The sequence below is a fragment of the Carassius carassius genome, chromosome 18, assembly GCF_963082965.1.
Source record: "Carassius carassius chromosome 18, fCarCar2.1, whole genome shotgun sequence".
In the NCBI taxonomy this organism is placed as follows: domain Eukaryota; kingdom Metazoa; phylum Chordata; class Actinopteri; order Cypriniformes; family Cyprinidae; genus Carassius; species Carassius carassius.
The window spans coordinates 29,812,173-29,829,572 of record NC_081772.1 but is presented as its reverse complement, the minus strand read 5'-3'; the positions used below and the strand labels follow the sequence as shown (position 1 = coordinate 29,829,572).

The window sequence follows — 17,400 nt, the reverse complement described above, 5'->3', positions numbered from 1 at the left end:
CGTATAATCAACGGCAAAGGGTTGCCGTGACCCGGATTCGAACCGGGTTGTTGCGGCCACAACGCAGAGTACTAACCACTATACGATCACGGCGTGCCACTGGCTCACCCAAGACAACCCCTGGAGCCCGGATACAAGAAGCAGCAGCGGCGTGTTTGTCCATCGAAGAGAGACTGGACATTTCGCAAATATGTGCGATGACCGTGAAAAATGCATGGATGCTTTGCCTCATGGCCTTCAGCGTAGTCGGCAGGATTCAAACCTGCGCGGGGAAACCCCAATGGATTTCTAATCCATCGCCTTAACCACTCAGCCACGACTATGGTAGTAAACCAATTTCTGCTCAGTTTGTGTCCAACACTGCTGTCTGACCTACTTGCAACCAACCCAGCTCAGTCAGCAAGCGGAGATTGCAAGCTAGCCCTGCAAGCGGGTAAAACAGCGGTCCCACTGAGGAGAAATCAGGCTGCCATGTCTCATCCTATGTAATGGCGTTTTTCAGTACTGGCCCTGGGGACCGACAGCACTGCACAATTGGGAAGTCTGTCTTATTCTACTCACTCTGTGAGCACTCTTTCCTAAAGGGCTGACGATCAGAATCAGGTGTGCCAAACAAGGGAGATGCACTGATCCCCGGGAGCAGGAAGGAACATCGCTCTAGTACAGAGTCAGCAGAAGAGATGGACAATAGTGATAGCAAGCTGAGGCCTACAAAAAGAAGACTGACCTTCGCCCAAACAGGGACTTGAATTAAGCAGACCACCTTCTGCCATGTTGTGTGTAACACTGCTGCCTGACCTACTTGCAACCTAGCAAGCCGAGATTGTAAGCTAGCCCTTGAAGTGGCTAAAACAGCAGTCCCACTGAGGAGAAATCAGGCTGCCATGTCTCATCCTATGTAATGGGCTTTTTCAGTACTGGCCCTGGGGACCGACAGCACTGCACAAATGGGAGGTCTGTCTTATTCTACTCACTCCGTGAGCAATCTTTCCTAAAGGGCTGACCATCAGGATCATGTGTGCCGAACACGGAGATGCACTGACCCCCTGGAGAAGGAAGGAACATCGCTCTAAGAGAAATCAGGCTGCCATGTCTCATCCTATGTTATGACGTTTTTCAGTGCTGGGCCTGGGGACCGACAGCACTGCACAATTCGGAGGTCTGTCTTATTCTACTCACTCTGTGAGCGCGCTTTCCTAACGAGCTGACCATCAGAATCAGGTGTGCCAAACAAGGGAGGTGCACTGATACCCTGAAGCAGGAAGGAACACCGCTCCGGTACAGATTCAGAAGAAGAGATGGACCGTAGTGATAGCAAGGTGACTCCGCCAAAAGCAGACAGACCTTCACCCGAACAGGGACTTGAACCCTAGACCCTCAGATTAAAAGTCTGATGCTCTACCGACTGAGCTATCCAGGCTTTTGTGGAGAACTGGCTTCTCACCTATTATAAAGCAGCAGTTTTACAACAAGCTGCCCAGAAGAGACGCAGGTGTCACGAGGATGAAAGCTAGAAGCAGTTATGGCACAGAGAGCGAAGGACAATAGAAGGCACAATTACCGTCACAAAAATCTAAAGCAATACTGCAAATCCCTCCCATAGTCGGCAGAGTTTGAACCTGCGCGGGGAGACCCCAATGGATTTCAAGTCCATCGCCTTAACCTCTCGGCCACGACTACGCCTAATGTTAAAAAGCAAGCGCCCTTGTCTGGTGGCGCCCTGCACAGGCCAAGCTTCAGAAACAAAATCACGCAGAAAGATGAGGTGGTAAAAAATTTCAACCTTCCCGTATACTCAACGGCAAAGGGTTGCCGTGACGCGGATTCGAACCGGGGTTGCTGCAGCCACAACGCAGAGTACTAACCACTATACAATCACGGCGTGCCACTGGCTCAACCAAGACAACCCCTGGAGCCCGGATACAAGAAGCAGCAGCGGCGTGTTTGTCCATCGAAGAGGGACTGGACATTTCGCAAATAAGTGCGAGGACCGTAAAAAATGCATGGATGCTTTGCCTCATGGCCTTCAGCAAAAAGCGTAGTCGGCAGGATTCGAACCTGCGCGGGGAGACCCCAATGGATTTCTAGTCCATCGCCTTAACCACTCGGCCACGACTACGGGAGTGGACCAATTTCTGCTCAGTTTGTGTCCAACACTGCTGCCTGACCTACTTGCAACCAACCCAGCTCAGTCAGCAAGCGGAGAATGCAAGCTAGCCCTGCAAGCGGGTAAAACAGCGGTCCCACTGAGGAGAAATCAGGCTGCCATGTCTCATCCTATGTAATGGGGTTTTTCAGTACTGGCCCTGGGGACCGACAGCACTGCACAATTGGGAAGTCTGTCTTATTCTACTCACTCTGTGAGCACTCTTTCCTAAAGGGATGACCATCAGAATCAGGTTTGCCGAACAAGGGAGATGCACTGATCCCCGGGAGCAGGAAGGAACATCGCTCTAGTACAGAGTCAGCAGAAGAGATGGACCGTAGTGATAGCAAGCTGAGGCCTACAAAAAGAAGACTGACCTTCGCCCAAACAGGGACTTGAATTAAGCAGACCACCTTCTGCCATGTTGTGTGTAACACTGCTGCCTGACCTCCTTGCAACCTAGCAAGCCGAGATTTTAAGCTAGCCCTGGAAGCGGCTAAAACAGCAGTCCCACTGAGGAGAAATCAGGCTGCCATGTCTCATCCTTTGTAATGGGGTTTTTCAGTACTGGCCCTGGGGACCGACAGCACTGCACAATTGGGAAGTCTGTCTTATTCTACTCTCTCTGTGAGCACTCTTTCCTAAAGGGCTGATCATCAGAATCAGGTGTGCCGAACAAGGGAGATGCACTGATCCCCGGGAGCAGGAAGGAACATCGCTCTAGTACAGAGTCAGCAGAAGAGATGGACCGTAGTGATAGCAAGCTGAGGCCTACAAAAAGAAGACTGACCTTTGCCCAAACAGGGACTTGAATTAAGCAGACTACCTTCTGCCATGTTGTGTGTAACACTGCTGCCTGACCTACTTGCAACCTAGCAAGCGGAGATTGTAAGCTAGCCCTGGAAGCGGGTAAAACAGCAGTCCAACTGAGGAGAAATCAGGCTGCCATGTCTCATCCTATGTAATGGGGTTTTTCAGTACTGGCCCTGGGGACCGACAGCACTGCACAAATGGGAGGTCTGTCTTATTCTACTCACTCCGTGAGCACTCTTTCCTAAAGGGCTGACCGTCAGAATCATGTGTGCCGAACAAGGAAGATGCACTGACCCCCTGGAGAAGGAAGGAACATCGCTCTAAGAGAAATCAGGCTGCCATGTCTCATCCTATGTAATGACGTTTTTCAGTGCTGGGCCTGGGGACCGACAGCACTGCACAATTCGGAGGTCTGTCTTATTCTACTAACTCTGTGAGCGCGCTTTCCTAACGAGCTGACCATCAGAATCAGGTGTGCAAAACAAGGGAGGTGCACTGATACCCTGGAGCAGGAAGGAACACCGCTCCGGTACAGATTCAGAAGAAGAGATGGACCGTAGTGATAGCAAGGTGACTCCGCCAAAAGTAGACAGACCTTCACCCGAACAGGGACTTGAACCCTGGACCCTCAGATTAAAAGTCTGATGCTCTACCGACTGAGCTATCCGGGCTCTTGTGGAAAAACTGGCTTCTCACCTTTTATAAAGCAGCAGTATTACAACAAGCTGCCCAGAAGAGAAGCAGGTGTCACGAGGATGAAAGCTAGAAGCAGTTATGGCACAGAGAGCGAAGGACAATAGAAGGCACAATTACCGTCACAGAAATCTAAAGCAATACTGCAAATCCCTCCCGTAGTCGGCAGAGTTCGAACCTGCGCGGGGAGACCCCAATGGATGTCAAGTCCATCGCCTTAACCTCTCGGCCACGACTACGCCTAATGTTAAAAAGCAAGCGCCCTTGTCTGGTGGCGCCCTGCACAGGCCAAGCTTCAGAAACAAAATCACGCAGAAAGATGAGGTGGTAAAAATTTTCAACCTTCCCGTATACTCAACGGCAAAGTGTTGCCGTGACGCGGATTCGAACCGGGGTTGCTGCAGCCACAACGCAGAGTACTAACCACTATACGATCACGGCGTGCCACTGGCTCAACCAAGACAACCCCTGGAGCCCGGATACAAGAAGCAGCAGCAGCGTGTTTGTCCATCGAAGAGGGACTGGACATTTCGCAAATAAGTGTGAGGACCGTGAAAAATGCATGGATGCTTTGCCTCATGGCCTTCAGCAAACAGCGTAGTCAGCAGGATTCGAACCTGCGCGGGGAGACCCCAATGGATTTCTAGCCCATCGCCTTAACCACTCGACCACGACTACGGGAGCATATTTCGGCTCATTTTGTGTCCAACACTGTTGCCTGACCTACTTGCAACCAACCCAGCTCAGTCAGCAAGCGGAGATTGCAAGCTAGCCCTGCAAGCGGGTAAAACAGCGGTCCCACTGAGGAGAAATCAGGATGCCATGTCTCATCCTATGTAATGGGGTTTTTCAGTACTGGCCCTAGGGACCGACAGCACTGCACAAATGGGAGGTCTGTCTTATTCTACTCACTCAGTGAACACTCTTTCCTAAAGGGCTGACCATCAGAATCATGTGTGCCGAACAAGGGAGATGCACTGATCCCCGGGAGAAGGAAGGAACATCGCTCTAATACAGAGTCAGCAGAAGAGATGGCCCCATAGTGATAGCAAGGTGACTCCGCCAAAAGCAGACTGACCTTCACCCGAACTTGAACCCTGGACCCTCAGATTAAAAGTCTGATGCTCTACCGACTGAGCTATCCGGGCTCTTGTGAATCATTGGCTTCTCACCTTTTATAAAGCAGCAGTTTTACAACAAGCTGCCCAGAAGAGACGCAGGTGTCACGAGGATGAAAGCTAGAAGCAGTTATGGCACAGAGAGCGAAGGACCATAGAAGGCACAATTACAGTCACAGAAAGCTAAAGCAATACTGCAAATCCCTCCCGGTATTGGCAGAGTTCGTACCTTCGCGGGGAGACCCCAATGGATTTTTAGTCCATCGCCTTAACCACTCGGCCACGACTACGGGAGTAGACCAATTTCTGCTCATTTTGTTTCCAACACTGCTGCCTGACCTACTTGCAACCAACCCAGCTCAGTCAGCAAGCGGAGATTGCAAGCTAGCCCTGCAAGTGGGTAAAACAGCAGTCCCACTGAGGAGAAATCAGGCTGCCATGTCTCATCCTATGTAATGGGGTTTTTCAGTACTGGCCCTGGGGACCGACAGCACTGCACAAATGGGAGGTCTGTCTTATTCTACTCACTCCGTGAGCACTCTTTCCTAAAGGGCTGACCATCAGAAACATGTGTGCCGAACAAGGGAGATGCACTGATCCCCGGGAGAAGGAAGGAACATCGCTCTAATACAGAGTCAGCAGAAGAGATGGACCCGTAGTGATAGCAAGCTGAGGCCTACAAAAAGAAGACTGACCTTCGCCCAAACAGGGACTTGAATTAACCCTTTGAAGTTGATTAACGCAGATACGCGTTTTGAGTCATTTTCTCCTGATAAGCCCGAAAAGAACTTAAATTACACTTTCAGTTTTAATCGTACAGATAAGAGCAATACATCAATCGAATCTGTAAAGGGTCTACTTTTTTTTGGATACAGACATAATAACAACAAAACTTTGTGCACTTATAAAATAAAGATAACAAACAAGGTGTGCTGTCTGCAGCCTTTGTCTGCGCTGATCTTTATTTACAAACACGTCAATAAAATGAACTGTAACTCCGTGAATACTCAACGAAAATACATGAGAGAGATATCTATAGAAAGCTTGACATGTCTACTTTTAAACTAAACAAGTGCTGCCGAAAACAGATTTTCTGTGATAAAGTAATCCATATGAAAACAACGCGATGTCTGTTTGTCATGTCTCCCTTCATTATATCTAATGTGACCACGCCCCCGCGCTGAACGCGCTATTCAGATTCAAACTGAAGCGCGCGGCTTGAATACGCCCATAACAGAAGAAAAAGCAGCGAGACTGTTCTTCAAGATTTTATTTTACTGTTTGCTTCGCGATGAGAGGAATAAGACATTATTCACCCCAAAAAGATGTCATGTGGTTGAGGATTTGAGAAATGGATTTCCTCAGAAAAAAAAGAATGAAGCACTTTATTCAGCAGAGATCATAAACATGAGTAAGTCTCTTTTTATTCATTTATATACTTGTACTAGTTTTCACATAACGTGTAAACATTTTACTAGTTAGACTTTTTACAAATACTTTTTCCAAACTATAATTCCTGACTAAATATATAATCAAGTGAAACATTATGAAGTTTCAATAACAATATACTATGCGACCATTCAAAAGCTTGATGTAAATAATATAAATGTAACAAATAAATAACTGTAGGCTAACAAATGTAAAAAAAATGCTGTTCTTTCAATTTATTCCCCCTAAAAAACCTAAAAAATATTCTCAGCTCTTTTCAACATTAATAATAATAATAATAACGATAATAATAACAACAATAAATGTTTTTTTGTAGAAAATAAGATTGTTAAAAGGATTTCTGAAGGATTGTGTGACTGGAGTATTGATGCCAAAAAATTTGTTTGAAAGTCAGCTTTGATTGTTCCTGATAAACTGTTTAACTGCTCCCCCAAGTAGATATTAAAGTATGTTGTGGGATAATTAAATATATTCTAAATAAACTACAAACATAAAATTATATACTTTTATTTTTTTCTCACATTCTTTCTTGTAACTCCTTCCTCTCAGTGGCACAGATGACTGAATGGCTCATTATGCAGCTCATTATGCGGCCCTTTGTCTTCTCAGGTGTAAATCACAATGATATTCATGATAGTTGACGCCTACTCGCATATGACTTTTACCAACAAAAAGTGTCTTAGAAAATGTAAATCAATATATTGTTTTCTGTAAGTGAGTAAACAAGATGATTTTCACATAATTTAGACAGAAAAATTCTAAGCTACAAACTACAGTTCTCAAAAATCCCGGGAACCAATGTTCTCTATGTGTTATTTTGCCTTTTTCAAGTGTTTTAACATTTTTAGTTTTTCACTAACCACGCATAATATTTTTTTTCTCAAAAACACAATCATGTACATACATGCATTTTACATATTATTATAGCCCAGTTTGTGCTGATTACAGTGAGATTAGACTTTACCCATTCAGATATTGATAAGAAACTGAAAAAAGAACAAATGTCAGGGCATGACAAAACTTCTCCAGGCCCCAAAAATACCCTTAGACTCCAGAGGGTTAAGCAGACCACCTTCTGCCCTGTTGTGTGTCACATTGCTGCCTGACCTACTTGCAACCTAGCAAGCCGAGATTGTAAGCTAGCACTGGAAGCGGGTAAAACAGCAGTCCCACTGAGGAGAAATCAGGCTGCCATGTCTCATCCTATTTAATGGGGTTTTTCAGTGCTGGGCCTGGGGACCGACAGCACTGCACAATTCGGAGGTCTGTCTTATTCTACTCACTCTGTGAGCGCGCTTTCCTAACGAGCAGACCATCAGAATCAGGTGTGCCAAACAAGGGAGGTGCACTGATACCCTGGAGCAGGAAGGAACACCGCTCCAGTACAGATTCAGAAGAAGAGAGGGACCGTAGTGATAGCAAGGTGACTCCGCCAAAAGCAGACAGACCTTCACCCAAACAGGGACTTGAACCCTGGACCCTCAGATTAAAAGTCTGATGCTCTAACGATTGAGCTATCCGAGCTCTTGTGGATCACTGGCTTCTCACCTTTTATAAAGCAGCAGTTTTACAACAAGCTGCCCAGAAGAGACGCAGGTGTCACGAGGATGAAAGCTAGAAGCAGTTATGGCACAGAGAGCGAAGGACCATAGATGGCACAATTACTGTCACAGAAAGCTAAAACAATACTGCAAATCCCTCCCGTATTCGGCAGAGTTCAAACCTGCGCAGGGAGACCCCAATGGATTTCAAGTCCATCGCCTTAACCTCTCGGCCACGACTACGCAAGCGCCTTGTCTGATGGCGCCCTGCACAGGCCAAGCTTCAGAAACAAAATCACGCAGAAAGAATAGGTGGTAAAAAATTTTCAACCTTCCTGTATACTCAACGGCAAAGGTTTGCCGTTACCCGGATTCGAACCAGGGTTGCTGCAGCCACAATGCAGAGTCCTAACCACTATACGATCACGGCGTGCCACTGGCTCACCCAAGACATCCCCTGGAGCCCGGATACAAGAAGCAGCAGCGGCGTGTTTGTCCATCGAAGAGGGACTGGACATTTCGCAAATAAGTGCGAGGACCGTGCAAAATGCATGGATGCTTTGCCTCATGGCCTTCAGCAAACAGCGTAGTCGGCAGATTCGAACCTGCGCGGGGAGACCCCAATGGATTTCAAGTCCATCGCCTTAACCACTCGGCCACAACTACGGGAGTAGACCAATTACTGCTCAGTTTGTGTCCAACACTGCTGCCTGACCTACTTGCAACCAACCCAGCTCAGTCAGCAAGCGGAGATTGCAAGCTAGCCCTGCAAGCGGGTAAAACAGCGGTCCCACTGAGGAGAAATCAGGCTGCCATGTCTCATCCTATGTAATGGGGTTTTTCAGTACTGGCCCTTGGGACCAACAGCACTGCACAATTGGGAAGTCTGTCTTATTCTACTCACTCTGTGAGCACTCTTTCCTAAAGGGCTGACCATCAGAATCAGGTTTGCCGAACAAGGGAGATGCACTGATCCCCGAGAGCAGAAAGGAACATCGCTCTAGTACAGAGTCAGCAGAAGAGATGGACCGTAGTGATAGCAAGCTGAGGCCTACAAAAAGAAGACTGACCTACGCCCAAACAGGGACTTGAATTAAGCAGACCACCTTCTGCCATGTTGTGTGTAACACTGCTGCCTGACCTACTTGCAACCTAGCAAGCCGAGATTGTAAGCTAGCCCTGGAAGCGGCTAAAACAGCGGTCCCACTGAGGAGAAATCAGGCTGCCATGTCTCATCCTATGTAATGGGGTTTTTCAGTACTGGCCTTGGGGACCGACAGCACTGCACAAATGGGAGGTCTGTCTTATTCTACTCACTCCGTGAGCACTCTTTCCTAAAGGGCTGACCATCAGAAACATGTGTGCCAATCAAGGGAGATGCACTGATCCCCGGGAGAAGGAAGGAAAATCGCTCTAATACAGAGTCAGCAGAACAGATGGACCCGTAGTGATAGCAAGCTGAGGCCTCCAAAAAGTAGACTGACCTTCGCCCAAACAGGGACTTGAATTAAGCAGACCACCTTCTGCCCTGTTGTGTGTCACATTGCTGCCTGACCTACTTGCAACCTAGCAAGCCGAGATTGTAAGCTAGCCCTGGAAGTGGGTAAAACAGCAGTCCCACTGAGGAGAAATCAGGCTGCCATGTCTCATCCTATGTAATGGGGTTTTTCAGTGCTGGGCCTGGGGACCGACAGCACTGCACAATTCGGAGGTCTGTCTTATTCTACTCACTCTGTGAGCGCGCTTTCCTAACGAGCTGACCATCAGATTCAGGTGTGCCAAACAAGGGAGGTGCACTGATACCCTGGAGCAGGAAGGAACACCGCTCCAGTACAGATTCAGAAGAAGAGATGGACCGTAGTGATAGCAAGGTGACTCCGCCAAAAGCAGACAGACCTTCACCCTAACAGGGACTTGAACCCTGGACCCTAAAATTAAAAGTCTGATGCTCTACCGACTGAGCTATCCAGGCTCTTGTGGAGTACTGGCTTCTCACCTTTTATAAAGCAGCAGTTTTACAACAAGCTGCCCAGAAGAGACGCAGGTGTCACAAGGATGAAAGCTAGAAATAGTTATGGCACAGAGAGCGAAGGACCATAGATGGCACAATTACAGTCACAGAAAGCTAAAGCAATACTGCAAATCCTTCCGGAAATGGGAAGAGTTCGAACCTGCGCAGGGAGACCCCAATGGATTTCAAGTCCATCGCCTTAACCTCTCGGCCACGACTACGCCTAATGTTAGAAAGCAAGCCCCCTTGTCTGATGGCGCCCTGCACAGGCCAAGCTTCAGAAACAAAATCACGCAAAAAGATGAGGTGGTAAAAAATGTACAACCTTCCCGTATACTCAATGGCAAAGGGTTGCCGCGACCCGGATTCGAAAGGGGTTGCTGCAGCCACAACGCAGAGTACTAACCACTATACGATCACGGCGTGCCACTGGCTCACCCAAGACAATCCCTGGAGCCCGGATAGAAGAAGCAGCAGCGGCGTGTTTGTCCATCGAAGAGGGACTGGACATTTCGCAAATAAGTGCGAGGACCGTGAAAAATGCATGGATGCCTTGCCTCATGGCCTTCAGCAAACAGTGAAGTCGGCAGGATTCGAATCTGCGCGGGGAGACCCCAATGGATTTCTAATCCATCGCCTTAACCACTCGCCACGACTACGGCAGTAGACCAATTTCTGCTCAGTTTGTGTCCAACACTGCTGCCTGACCTACTTGCAACCAAACCAGCTCAGTCAGCAAGCAGAGATTGCAAGCTAGCCCTGCAAGCGGGTAAAACAGCGGTCCCACTGAGGAGAAATCAGCCTGCCATGTCTCATCCTATGTAATGGGGTTTTTCAGTACTGACCCCGGGGACCGACAGCACTGCACAATTGGGAAGTCTGTCTTATTCTACTCACTCTGTGAGCACTCTTTCCTAAAGGGCTGACCATCAGAATCATGTGTGCCGATCAAGGGAGATGCACTGATCCCCGGGAGAAGGAAGGAAAATCGCTCTAATACAGAGTCAGCAGAACAGATGGACCCGTAGTGATAGCAAGCTGAGGCCTCCAAAAAGTAGACTGACCTTCGCCCAAACAGGGACTTGAATTAAGCAGACTACCTTCTGCCCTGTTGTGTGTCACATTGCTGCCTGACCTACTTGCAACCTAGCAAGCTGAGATTGTAAGCTAGCCCTGGAAGCGGGTAAAACAGCAGTCCCACTGAGGAGAAATCAGGCTGCCATGTCTCATCCCATGTAATGGGGTTTTTCAGTGCTGGGCCTGGGGACCGACAGCACTGCACAATTCGGAGGTCTGTCTTATTCTACTCACTCTGTGAGCGCGCTTTCCTAACGAACTGACCATCAGAATCAGGTGTGCCAAACAAGGGAGGTGCACTGATACCCTGGAGCAGGAAGGAACACCGCTCCAGTACAGATTCAGAAGAAGAGATGGACCGTAGTGATAGCAAGGTGACTCCGCCAAAAGCAGACAGACCTTCGCCTGAACAGGGACTTGAACCCTGGACCATCAGATTAAAAGTCTGATGCTCTACCAACTGAGCTATCCGGGCTCTTGTGGAGCACTGTCTTCTCACCTTTTATAAAGCAGCAGTTTTACAACAAGCTGCCTAGAAGAGACCCAGGTGTCACGAGGATGAAAGCTAGAAGCAGTTATGGCACAGAGAGCGAAGGACCATAGATGGCACAATTACCGTCACAGAAAGCTAAAGCAATACTGCAAATCCTTCCGGAAATGGGAAGAGTTCGAACCTGCGCAGGGAGACCCCAATGGATTTCAAGTCCATCGCCTTAACCTCTCGGCCACGACTACGCCTAATGTTAGAAAGCAAGCCCCGTTGTCTGATGGCGCCCTGCACAGGCCAAGCTTCAGAAACAAAATCACGCAAAAATATGAGGTGGTAAAAAATGTACAACCTTCCCATATACTCAATGGCAAAGGGTTGCCGCGACCCGGATTCGAAAGGGGTTGCTGCAGCCACAACGCAGAGTACTAACCACTATACGATCACGGCGTGCCACTGGCTCACCCAAGACAATCCCTGGAGCCCGGATAGAAGAAGCAGCAGCGGCGTGTTTGTCCATCGAAGAGGGACTGGACATTTCGCAAATAAGTGCGAGGACCGTGAAAAATGCATGGATGCCTTGCCTCATGGCCTTCAGCAAACAGTGAAGTCGGCAGGATTCGAATCTGCGCGGGGAGACCCCAATGGATTTCTAATCCATCGCCTTAACCACTCGGCCACGACTACGGCAGTAGACCAATTTCTGCTCAGTTTGTGTCCAACACTGCTGCCTGACCTACTTGCAACCAAACCAGCTCAGTCAGCAAGCAGAGATTGCAAGCTAGCCCTGCAAGCGGGTAAAACAGCGGTCCCACTGAGGAGAAATCAGCCTGCCATGTCTCATCCTATGTAATGGGGTTTTTCAGTACTGACCCCGGGGACCGACAGCACTGCACAATTGGGAAGTCTGTCTTATTCTACTCACTCTGTGAGCACTCTTTCCTAAAGGGCTGACCATCAGAATCATGTGTGCCGATCAAGGGAGATGCACTGATCCCCGGGAGAAGGAAGGAAAATCGCTCTAATACAGAGTCAGCAGAACAGATGGACCCGTAGTGATAGCAAGCTGAGGGCTCCAAAAAGTAGACTGACCTTCGGCCAAACAGGGACTTGAATTAAGCAGACCACCTTCTGCCCTGTTGTGTGTCACATTGCTGCCTGACCTACTTGCAACCTAGCAAGCCGAGATTGTAAGCTAGCCCTGGAAGCGGGTAAAACAGCAGTCCCACTGAGGAGAAATCAGGCTGCCATGTCTCATCCTATATAATGGGGTTTTTCAGTGCTGGGCCTGGGGACCGACAGCACTGCACAATTCGGAGGTCTGTCTTATTCTACTCACTCTGTGAGCGCGCTTTCCTAACGAGCTGACCATCAGATTCAGGTGTGCCAAACAAGGGAGGTGCACTGATACCCTGGAGCAGGAAGGAACACCGCTCCAGTACAGATTCAGAAGAAGAGATGGACCGTAGTGATAGCAAGGTGACTCCGCCAAAAGCAGACAGACCTTCACCCTAACAGGGACTTGAACCCTGGACCCTCAAATTAAAAGTCTGATGCTCTACCGACTGAGCTATCCAGGCTCTTGTGGAGCACTGGCTTCTCACCTTTTATAAAGCAGCAGTTTTACAACAAGCTGCCCAGAAGAGACGCAGGTGTCACAAGGATGAAAGCTAGAAATAGTTATGGCACAGAGAGCGAAGGACCATAGATGGCACAATTACAGTCACAGAAAGCTAAAGCAATACTGCAAATCCTTCCGGAAATGGGAAGAGTTCGAACCTGCGCAGGGAGACCCCAATGGATTTCAAGTCCATCGTCCATCGTCTTAACCTCTGGGCCACGACTACGCCTAATGTTAGAAAGCAAGCCCCCTTGTCTGATGGCGCCCTGCACAGGCCAATCTTCAGAAACAAAATCACGCAGAACGATGAGGTGGTAAAAAATGTTCAACCTTCCCGTATACTCAACAGCAGAGGGTTGCCATGACCCGGATTCGAACCGGGGTTGCTGCGGCCACAACGCAGAGTACTAACCACTATACGATCACGGCGTGCCACTGGCTCACCCAAGACAACCCCTGGAGCCCGGATAGAAGAAGCAGCAGTGGCGTGTTTGTCCATCGAAGAGGGACTGGACATTTTGCAAATAAGTGCGAGGACCGTGAAAAATGCATGGATGCTTTGCCTCATGGCCTTCAGCAAGCAGCGTAGTCAGCAGGATTCGAACCTGCGCGGGGAGACCCCAATGGATTTCAAGTCTATCACCTTAACCACTCAGCCACGACTACGGGAGTAGACCAATTACTGCTCAGTTTGTGTCCAACACTGTTGCCTGACCTACTTGCAACCAACCCAGCTCAGTCAGCAAGCGGAGATTGCAAGCTAGCCCTGCAAGCGGGTAAAACACAGTCCCACTGAGGAGAAATCAGGCTGCCATGTCTCATCCTATGTAATGAGGTTTTTCAGTACTGGCCCTTGGGACCGACAGCACTGCACAATTGGGAAGTCTGTCTTATTCTACTCACTCTGTGAGCACTCTTTCCTAAAGGGCTGACCATCAGAATCAGGTTTGCCGAACAAGGGAGATGCACTGATCCCCGGGAGCAGAAAGGAACATCGCTCTAGTACAGAGTCAGCAGAAGAGATGGACCGTAGTGATAGCAAGCTGAGGCCTACAAAAAGACGACTGACCTACGCCCAAACAGGGACTTGAATTAAGCAGACCACCTTCTGCCATGTTGTGTGTAACACTGCTGCCTGACCTACTTGCAAGCTAGCAAGCCGAGATTGTAAGCTACCCCTGGAAGCGGCTAAAACAGCAGTCCCACTGAGGAGAAATCAGGCTGCCATGTCTCATCCTATGTAATGGGGTTTTTCAGTACTGGCCCTGGGGACCGACAGCACTGCACAAATGGGAGGTCTTTCTTATTCTACTCACTCCGTGAGCACTCTTTCCTAAAGGGCTGACCATCAGAATCATGTGTGCCGAACAAGGGAGATGCACTGATCCCCGGGAGAAGGAAAGAACATCGCTCTAATACAGAGTCAGGAGAAGAGATGGACCCGTAGTGATAGCAAGCTGAGCCCTCCAAAAAGTAGACTGACCTTCGCCCAAACAGGGACTTGAATTAAGCAGACTACCTTCTGCCCTGTTGTGTGTCACATTGCTGCCTGACCTACTTGCAACCTAGCAAGCCGAGATTGTAAGCTAGCACTGGAAGCGGGTAAAACAGCAGTCCCACTGAGGAGAAATCAGGCTGCCATGTCTCATCCTATGTAATGTGGTTTTTCAGTACTGGCCCTGGGGACCGACAGCACTGCACAATTGGGAAGTCCGTCTTATTCTACGTACTCTGTGAGCAGTCTTTCCTAAAGGGCTGATCATCAGAATCAGGTGTGCCGAACAAGGGAGATGCACTGATCCCCGGGAGCAGGAAGGAACATCGCTCTAGTACAGAGTCAGCAGAAGAGATGGACCCGTAGTGATAGCAAGCTGAGCCCTCCAAAAAGTAGACTGACCTTCGCCCAAACAGGGACTTGAATTAAGCAGACTACCTTCTGCCCTGTTGTGTGTCACATTGCTGCCTGACCTACTTGCAACCTAGCAAGCGGAGATTGCAAGCTAGCCCTGTAAGCGGGTAAAACAGCAGTCCCACTGAGGAGAAATCAGGCTGCCATGTCTCATCCTATGTAATGACGTTTTTCAGTGCTGGGCCTGGGGACCGACAGCACTGCACAATTCGGAGGTCTGTCTTATTCTACTCACTCTGTGAGCGCGCTTTCCTAACGAGCTGACCATCAGAATCAGGTGTGCCAAACAAGGGAGGTGCACTGATACCCTGGAGCAGGAAGGAACACCGCTCCGGTACAGATTCAGAAGAAGAGATGGACCGTAGTGATAGCAAGGTGACTCCGCCAAAAGCAGACAGACCTTCACCCGAACAGGGACTTGAACCCTGGACCCTCAGATTAAAAGTCTGATGCTCTACCGACTGAGCTATCCGGGCTCTTGTGGAGAACTGGTTTCTCACCTTTTATAAAGCAGCAGTTTTACAACAAGCTGCCCAGAAGAGACGCAGGTGTCACGAGGATGAAAGCTAGAAGCAGTTATGGCACAGAGAGCGAAGGACAATAGAAGGCACAATTACCGTCACAGAAAGCTAAAGCAATACTGCAAATCCCTCCCGTAGTCGGCAGAGTTCGAACCTGCGCAGGGAGACCCCAATGGATTTCAAGTCAATCGCCTTAACCTTTTTTTTTTTTTTTTATTGAAGAAATTAATCAATTCAAACATACATATCAATTATTCACATACAAAAGTACATAAGATTCTTTCTTTGACATAAAAAATTCCTAAAATCTTGAATTGACAGACATCTTACAATTTAAAGAAAGAAGTCATTAAATAGTTTAATCTTTTAAAAATGAAAATTCAATTCCCAGCTCTTTGAAGACCATTAATACCTCCTGAGTAAAAATATTATAAAAAACATCAATCGTTTCCTCCAATTTAAAATAATAAAACAGACATCCAACATATTTTTCAACTTTTCTCCTAAACACATTCCATACATCAATTAAAGCATTGTCCTTTTTCACCACCACTCTTCTTTCCCATATCGCACTTTTCATCAGCATCACAAGTAAATTAATCAGCTTCTCATGTTTATATTTCTCATTAATGCCCAACATTAACACCTTTTCCCACTCAAAGTTTCCATTTCCCTCTCCTCTCAAAATTAAAATCATTCTTTTACATCTCTCATTAAAATCTTTCAGCTTATCACAATATAAAAACAAGTGTAAAAACCCTTCATCTGCATCTTGGCATACTTTACATATTGCACTTTCCTCCATCCCAATTTTGCTTAAAATCACATCTGTAAACACTGCTTTGTTCCTGATAAAATATTCCATATTCTCCAGTTTAGTCTGTACAATTTTCCCATTTATATTCCCCCATATTTTCTCTTCCGGTACATCATTGAACATCCGTAGCCAGTATTCATTTACAACAGGTTTCTTGAAAACCACATCTCTAAAAAAACAATAAAACATTTTCACAGTACATTCTTTAAAAGCACACAATTTCCCCCCCATATTTGCATACACATCTTTTCCTTGATTTTCTTCTTCCATATTTTCAATTCTCTTTATCCATTCTTTAGGTATAGCATTCTTAATTAAATCATATTTGTTTGTAATCTCTTGTCTGCTATAATCCTCCTTTGCCTCCTCCATCACATCCACAATGTATTGCACTGGTAAAAACCCCTCTTTGAATTCATATAAAACATCTCTGACTTTCATGATTCCAACATCCCACCATTTCTTAAAAAAAACCTGCTTCCCTTGATTTAAAATGCAGTTGTTTAAGAATAAAGGCTGATTTAAAATGTTCTCTCTACCTTGTGGCTTAAAATGCACATTATCTAAACATTTTCCCCATGCTCTCATCAGTTCTTTATAAAATTCTGGCAGCCCCTCCGTCATCCAATTTGTTGTTTTCATCCATAAAATGTTGTCCCCCAGATTAAAATGACTACACTTGTTTAAAAAATGCCCCATTGTTCTTTTCCATGCTGCTTTATTTTCTTCGTCTAGATATTTGCTTATGATTTTCACCCTTAAACTGTTCTTTCTTTGCTCCACGTCCATTAGCCCTAGCCCCCCCTTCCCCACTGCTCCTATTAAAGTGTTATATGCAATTCTCGGTGGCTTTCCTTCCCATAAAAAATCTAAAAAACATTTTTTCAGCCTTTTTTCTGTCCACAACGGCATTGAAGCCACATATAAAATATGCCATAACTTAGAAACCATTAAAACATTCAAAATTAAAACCCTCCCCTCCAAAGTTAAGGACATTAATCTCCAAAAATTCAACCTTCTCTCGATCCCTCCTAACATCTCCTCCCACATAATTCCTTCTGCTTTGGTTTCATCCCTCCCCATTAAAACACCTAAAATCTTTATTTCATTCATTTCCTTAAAATTAAAGTGCGCCGTTAAAACCTCACTTCCCCCGAATCTCATGTATACTGTTTTATCCTCGTTCACTTTAGCCCC

The 17,400-nt window shown here is 47.2% G+C and overlaps 11 non-coding genes across 11 annotated transcripts; all 11 read right to left on the bottom strand.

Moving 5' to 3' along the window:
• Positions 1 to 241: 241 nt before the first annotated feature.
• On the bottom strand, positions 242 to 323 carry trnas-aga (transfer RNA serine (anticodon AGA)). Its single transcript has one exon. It is a non-coding gene; the product is annotated as a tRNA-Ser (tRNA).
• A 1,275-nt stretch (positions 324 to 1,598) lies between these two features.
• trnas-uga (transfer RNA serine (anticodon UGA)) lies at positions 1,599 to 1,680 on the bottom strand. The gene has a single exon. It is a non-coding gene; the product is annotated as a tRNA-Ser (tRNA).
• A 357-nt stretch (positions 1,681 to 2,037) lies between these two features.
• Positions 2,038 to 2,119, bottom strand: trnas-aga (transfer RNA serine (anticodon AGA)). The gene has a single exon. It is a non-coding gene; the product is annotated as a tRNA-Ser (tRNA).
• Positions 2,120 to 3,557: 1,438 nt separating this feature from the next.
• Positions 3,558 to 3,630, bottom strand: trnak-uuu (transfer RNA lysine (anticodon UUU)). Its single transcript has one exon. It is a non-coding gene; the product is annotated as a tRNA-Lys (tRNA).
• A 179-nt stretch (positions 3,631 to 3,809) lies between these two features.
• On the bottom strand, positions 3,810 to 3,891 carry trnas-uga (transfer RNA serine (anticodon UGA)). Its single transcript has one exon. It is a non-coding gene; the product is annotated as a tRNA-Ser (tRNA).
• Positions 3,892 to 4,248: 357 nt separating this feature from the next.
• On the bottom strand, positions 4,249 to 4,330 carry trnas-aga (transfer RNA serine (anticodon AGA)). Its single transcript has one exon. It is a non-coding gene; the product is annotated as a tRNA-Ser (tRNA).
• Positions 4,331 to 8,345: 4,015 nt separating this feature from the next.
• On the bottom strand, positions 8,346 to 8,426 carry trnas-uga (transfer RNA serine (anticodon UGA)). Its single transcript has one exon. It is a non-coding gene; the product is annotated as a tRNA-Ser (tRNA).
• Positions 8,427 to 11,250: 2,824 nt separating this feature from the next.
• Positions 11,251 to 11,323, bottom strand: trnak-uuu (transfer RNA lysine (anticodon UUU)). Its single transcript has one exon. It is a non-coding gene; the product is annotated as a tRNA-Lys (tRNA).
• A 1,990-nt stretch (positions 11,324 to 13,313) lies between these two features.
• trnah-gug (transfer RNA histidin (anticodon GUG)) lies at positions 13,314 to 13,385 on the bottom strand. The gene has a single exon. It is a non-coding gene; the product is annotated as a tRNA-His (tRNA).
• A 155-nt stretch (positions 13,386 to 13,540) lies between these two features.
• Positions 13,541 to 13,622, bottom strand: trnas-uga (transfer RNA serine (anticodon UGA)). The gene has a single exon. It is a non-coding gene; the product is annotated as a tRNA-Ser (tRNA).
• A 1,646-nt stretch (positions 13,623 to 15,268) lies between these two features.
• trnak-uuu (transfer RNA lysine (anticodon UUU)) lies at positions 15,269 to 15,341 on the bottom strand. The gene has a single exon. It is a non-coding gene; the product is annotated as a tRNA-Lys (tRNA).
• Positions 15,342 to 17,400: the final 2,059 nt, after the last annotated feature.